Here is a 6,757-nt window from a genome sequence, read left to right as displayed (position 1 = left end):
AGAGGAAGCCGATAATAGGCCAACAAGCCGGAGCGGGATGAAAAACACGACCGGTCACTTTCCACTGGGAAATCTCTCTGAGAGTACAGAAGTGTGTGAGAGTGTGTGTGTGTGTGTGGGTGTGTGTGTGTTTTTTTTTTTTTTTTTTTTTTTTTTGTATATGGGAGAAAACTTGAAGAGCCGAAGTGTGGGTCTTTCACCCACTAAAACCCTGAACCTACTCTCCGTTTTCCTCTCACGGCACAACCTCAGGGGGTTAACCTTGGGTATTACTTCATGAGGGGGGAGATGGCCTGAAAGCCGCAACTAGTAATTAAACTAGGTTTGAAGTCGATTGTGCTGACGTTCAGCGCGACGCATGGATTTCATGACAAAGACTGTCATTTTGCTGACGGCATCCCAATTGTTTTGTGAGCCCAGTAGCGTACCTATCAGGTCAGAGACCGTGAACGGCTTCCCAATCGCTAAGCTGAGCTCATGCCTTAAAGCTTCGAATCTCGGACAGACAAAGAATACATGTTCTGCGTCTTCAATTGCCCCCGCACAGTGTGTGCAAAAGGGGTCTGTCTCGTGCCCAAACCTATGGAGATAGGATTTGAAGCACCCATGTCCTGTGTGTGGGTGCGTGGGTGTGAGTGTGTGGCTTACCCCATAAAATAACAGATGTGTAGGTTGGGTTGTGTGTAGGTATGTGTCTTTATTGTGGTAAATCCCGGGTTATTGTAAGTTTGTGTTTGTATGTTTGTATTATTAGAACGCGTTATAATTGTTCACTGCGTCGCTGCCGGTGTTCCTGGTGATTTTCCACGGGTCCCGTTGCGGTGTTTACTTTCTATGTTTGGGCGGGGTGGCAGGGCTATTGGGCGTACAGAGCGATATATGTCGAGGGTGGCAACCTGTTCTAGGGTGGGGTAGGTCGCGAATTTGTGACTTCGTCACAAGTCATGTGATAAATCACAATAGTTTTTGTGATTAGAGTAATTAAACACTGCCAAATTGAAACAACAATGACACGAATTAACACGGGTAAATATGACAAATTTATTATTATATATATCAATTTCAAAGTATACAGCGGAGAGAAAAAGACTTCGAGCGGGTGCGTGCGAGACGATCAGAACCAAAACGAGACTGACTTCATTTATTTTACATCTCCTACTTATTTTCCTTCTTCCCGCTTGAAACTGACGCGATCCACATTCAGCGTTTGTACTTCATTTTCTATTATACTTATTTTCTATTTGCTTCATTACATTTCGTTTCAATTTAATTTCTTCTGATTTGATTTGCTTTTTTCTAAATTAAAAGTAAAGGGCTGAAATCAGCCAATATCAAGTTTGGAAGACGACGGTGTTGGAACATAGGTCGTAGTACAGTGAATGCTAAAAGGGTACGTTGCCATCTGGTGGCTAAACGGAGTTCACCGGTGTTTGCTAGTCTCTTTATATATGTAAATGAATAATCGTTAATTAATCGTTAGAAGCTGTACACATGGTATTACTTAAAACTAAATATTTTAATTAAGGGCTCATCAATTATTCAAGCAAAAAGAAAATTCAAATTAAATTTTAAACTATTTTAAATTAGTAAACATTGGCAAAATATCTGACACAAGTTGAAAAACAATATTAGTTTATATTGCCGAATAAACGAAAACTTTGGCGATTGCAGTGGTTAATTCTTTGCGATGGTTTATTAAGTCGAAAAAAGACGAAAGCGAGACGAAAGTTGCGGCGTTGCGCACGAAAAGGAGTTCAATTTTCAACTAACTTTAATTCCATAAATTTCTCTTAGGGCCGTCCATAAACCTCGTGACGCTAATTTTTGGCTTTTTTGACCCCCTCCCCCCCTATGTGACGCATCACATATACAAATTACAATCTCCTTACAACAAAGCGTGACTCTCTGATGAAACCCCCCACCCACCTAGGAGCGTCACGAGCTTTATGGACGGCCCCTTACGTGCTAACCTAAAGTACTAAGCGGGAGAGCGGCGGCCGAATTCGCCTGAGCGAGAAAGCTTTATTACGCCCCAATCCCCGCTTTACATTAACATAACAGAGAAATCTGCAAACACCGCCCCCACTGAAGGGACGACGTCCTTCAGGACAATGTTGGAAGAAGAGCCAGCCGATGGATGGCTCGCCTGAAGACCCCGTCTGCCGTCTAGACGTCCGCCACTCGAACCTTTCCGTCAGCGCCGACGTGCACCTCCACTACGCGCCCGATCCTCCACTGCTGGGTCGGCAGGTTGTCCTCGCCGACGACGACGAGAGCTCTCACGACGACGTTTTGGACCTCCTGGTTCCATTTTTGCCTTGTCTGCAGGCTGGAGACGTACTCCCGGGACCATCGCTGCCAGAACCTGTGCTGAGCGACGAGACACTGCGCCATCTTCGCAAGCAGGTCGGGCTGATCTGGTCCGGAAGTGCTGACGGTGGTGGAGCGACTAGCGGGCCGCCGATCAGGAGATGTCCGGAGGCTTCGCCGTCGCTGGGGTCGCTGCTTAACGCTCCGATGGGCCTCGAGTTTAGCACCGCCTCCACGCTGGCGAGGAGAGTTCCGAGCTCCTCCGCGGTCAAGAGGTCGTGACCGACCGTCCGAAGGAACAGGTGCTTTGCAGACTTCGCACCTGCTTCCCATAGACCGCCGAAGTGAGGTGCTCTGGGCGGTATGACTTGTCACATATTGCCACATATGACTTTTACGGTGGTTTACCACGGATGGGATATGTTGTGCTAAATGGCCCACAAAAAGGAGAGCTCGGAGTCTGTCTGATGGTAAGTTCCCCATAATTTGCGTCAAGAGTTGCGGCTTGCATCGAAAGCAGCGCATGCACGAACGAACGGTTCGGCGACATACGTCTTGAGCATTGACCAACCAGACTTTCTCTCGCAGGGAACTCACAAGAGCTCGATTACCAGCGTGACAATTTGTAACGTGCAGATACGACACGTAGGTTTTAACAAACTGTGAGCTTTTTGTTAGCAACAACGGAAATTTGGCTTTGTACGGGAGAGGAGCATTCAAAAACCGACCACCAACTCGCAATAATGTCGAAGAGCACCAATATGATTTATTTTCCTGCACAAAGAGATTCAGCTTTTGAATCTGCGTTGATACCGGTTTCTTTTTCCGAATTTCGCCTATGTCGTCACTGATTTCGTGAGATTGGATGACTTCTACAATTTTCTCGAACGCAAAATTCAATTCTCTTGGCGTCATGCTTTTTTCGAAAGGCTGTAAAACTTTCTTACACCTCCGAATAAATCTTAAAACCCACACGAAAACTCTCAGCAGCTTCAGGTGCGACGAAAAGGACTCGATTTTCTGAAGCAAGTAGTTGGGCTCTGGGGTGACAACAAGAGTTAACGCCGACTTGCGTAACTCACTCGACACAACTTCTGAAGGGAGTTAAAAATGCTGATTTACAGGCCAACTACTTTCTGTGTCGAGTGGACGTTAAAAGTTCTTCAACGTCACATCCTCGAGACACTATGTCCGCTGGGTTGACTTTCGTGGGAACGTGTCGCCAAATTGCATTCTCCGACCACTCTTGGATGTCAGCTACTCGGTTTGAGACGAAAACGGACAACGACGAAGGATGAGTTTTGATCCAATGCAGAGTGACCTCGGAGTCGGTCCATAGGACCACTTTTTTGATAGGGCAATTTAGTAATGGCCTTAAACGATTAAGAAGATCTGCTAAAAGGTGATCTGCACACAGCTAAAGGCAAGGCAAAGTTTTCGTCTTGAGGGGAGCTACTTTGGATTTAGCCGTCAGTAATGACACTTTTAAACCTTCAGCAGTTTGAGTGCGAACGTAGATGCACGCTCCAAATGCTCGCATGGAAGCGTCAGCGAAACCGTGTATTTCAATCGGGACTTGCGGATCTGTATGAACGTATCGCGATACCTTGACTTTGGCAGTTGGAGCAGAGTTGCTTTGAAGGCTTCCCACGACGTTTGTAGCTGCATCGGTAGCGACTCGTCCCAATCTAATTTTCGAAGCCACAGCTCCTGTAGAAGCATCTTCGCCTTCGTGACCAAAGGACACAACAGGCCCAGTGGATCGAAAAGTCTCGCAGTCACGGAGAGAATGTTTCGTTTTGTCGGACGAAGATCCTGGAAAGTGTCATCCAACCGAAATTGGAAGTAATCTTTACCAGGTAACCAAACCACACCAAGGGTTTTAGTTACATCTGAGTCAGCCAATAATGGCATGATAGCGCTGTCAGATGCGGAGATCTCTGGGCAGTTCGAAAACCACTTTGCCAATTCGAAACCTGCCTCTTGCAAAACCTGAGAAACTTCATCACGAAGGCTTTGCAGGTTCTCAACGCATCCGGCGCCTGTCAACAAATCGTCAACATAAAAATCATTCTGAATGACCTTTGCGGCATTTGGATAGTTAGCTTGCGCCATCTCTCCAAGCCGCATTAAACACCGGATTGCCATGAAGGGTGCTGGCGATGTTCCGTATGTCACGGTATTTAATCTAAAGATCTTCAGAGACTCAGAAGGATCTCGTCTCCACACTATGAGCTGATAGTTTCGGTCAGCTTCGTCCACCATCACTTGGCGATACATCTTTTAAATGTCCGCTGCAAGGGCGAACCTGTGCATTCTGAACCGAAGTAGCGCCGAATACAGCTCCTCTTGAATAGTGGGGCCTACCATCAAGATATCAATCAACGCAACCTGCGTCGATGTGCGGCTTAAGGCATCGAACACCACTCTCAACTTGGTTGAGGTGCTTTGAGGCCGCAGCACGCATTGGTGCGGAATGAAATAGTGTGGACCATCTGGAATTCTATTATCAGTAGAAGACATATGGCCCATTGACGCATATTCCTCCATGAAGTCGAGGTACATTTTTTTTAATGAAGGATCTTTGGACAGTCTCCTTTCAAGCGACAAGAATCTACGTTTCGCAACTTCATACGAAGAACCAAGAGAATTCGGGTCATATTTGAACGGGAGACGAACCGAAAATCTCCCGGACGACAGTCTTTGAGTATTCTTCTCAAAGTGTTGCTCACAAAGTTGCTGCTCAGGAGTATGGACTTTAGCCTTAGGCGGCAAGTCCTCCACAGACCAAAATTTCTGCAGGGTTGTGTCGATTGACTCCAACGCTTCTTCCTGGCAGCTGAGATGTACCGATTTTTCTGCCTTAATTTTGGTTTCCGAGGTACATCTCCCTGACACTATCCAGCCGAGAACAGTTTTTTGTAAGATGGGAAGTTCAGGCCCCTGCTTTATCTGGCCGACTGACAGAATTTCAAAAAATGAATCTGCGCCGATAAGCATGTCTATTTTTTGGGGCTTGAAGAAAAATGGATCTGCTAACTTAATATTTTCAGGCACCCTCCACCCGCTGGTGTTCACCGCTTGATCCGGATGATGACCAGTAATATTCTTTAAAATATAAAAATCGGACGACATATGTCCAGCAAAGTGTGGTGTGAAGATTTGCACACCCTGCACCTGTTCGATTTGCATTTTTTGACCGTGTGACCCTTGCGAAGGCAGTTGATGCATAAGGGCACTTTTTTGGCAAAATCGAACCTCTGCTGCACTGTTAGAGCTGCGAAAGAAACGCAGTTTCCTATTGATGCTCTGCTGATGTGCAAAACACACATAGGGAAGGGTCGTCCCTGGCAGCGATCAACGAAAAGCTTTTATTTCTTCGGACAAGTTTGGCTTGGTTGAACATGTCTCGGCTTGGAAGCCTCTTCGGCGACCATGTGCTGGTATCGCCTGTCCAGAGCCGACTCACATTCGCTCCAAAGCGGAAGCGAAGTATAGTCTAACTGTTCTTCCCACTTTTTTTTGTTTCTGCATCGACTTTGCTCATGATTAAATGAATGAGGATGGCATTCGTTATTCGTTTGTCATCCCCAATAGACAGCAACGAGTCATAAAGAGCTCTGACTGTGTCGATCAGGTTTCTCAAGGCTGCAGCTGATGGCTGGGACATTTTTGGTAGATTAAAAAGTGTCGATATATTGTCGAAGAAAATCAGAAAATCATTATCGTACACCCGCTTCAGGCTAGCCAGGGCCTTGGGATAGTTGGCCGCGGTGACTTGAAATGCCCTGACTGTGCCTAAAGCGTCTCCAGCTAGACGATATCAAATGGTTAAATTTTTCAATATCGTGCAGAGTGCCATCTTTGTCAACAAACGTTTCGAAAAGGCTTATAAAATTTTTAAACTCGGAGTGATTTCCGCTAAATGTTGGAAGAGACACGCTCGGCAGGCGGCATTGGGGAGTGCGCCTTGCCGGTGGAGCGGATTCATCGACGCTCGTACGCCTGCTTTTGTTTATCAGAGAAATTAGCAGAGACTTGGCCAATACTGCGGTCTCTTCCAATTCTTCCCGGAACAAATCCTCTGGGTCTCTCGCTTCGATTTGAATCTGGATTGTCGAAGCATTTTCAATGTGCGAGCTTAAAATTTCTAAACGACATTCTAATTCGACTGGATTCAAAGATAATCTACCCTCTTCCAAATATTGTTGAGTTCGGGATATACTTCACATAATTCCGTCTCGGTTTTTTTTAAGCCCTTCGATTTCCTTGTTGCTCATTGTGATTTATTATTTAATTAAATTTGGTTTGGAATCGAAAGGCTGGGAATTAATTTTTATTCAAATAACAAAAATTAAAATAAAAAAATTTGTATTTATTTTTTACTATTTTATTTTATTTTCAAGTCAACCGTCTGGCACAAGGTTAAGAACCCTGAACGGAATTG

The sequence above is a fragment of the Drosophila ficusphila genome, unplaced genomic scaffold (assembly GCF_018152265.1).
Source record: "Drosophila ficusphila isolate 14025-0441.05 unplaced genomic scaffold, ASM1815226v1 contig_414, whole genome shotgun sequence".
NCBI lineage: Eukaryota > Metazoa > Arthropoda > Insecta > Diptera > Drosophilidae > Drosophila > Drosophila ficusphila.
The sequence above is the reverse complement of the archived record's forward strand: the minus strand, read 5'-3'. Positions refer to the sequence as shown.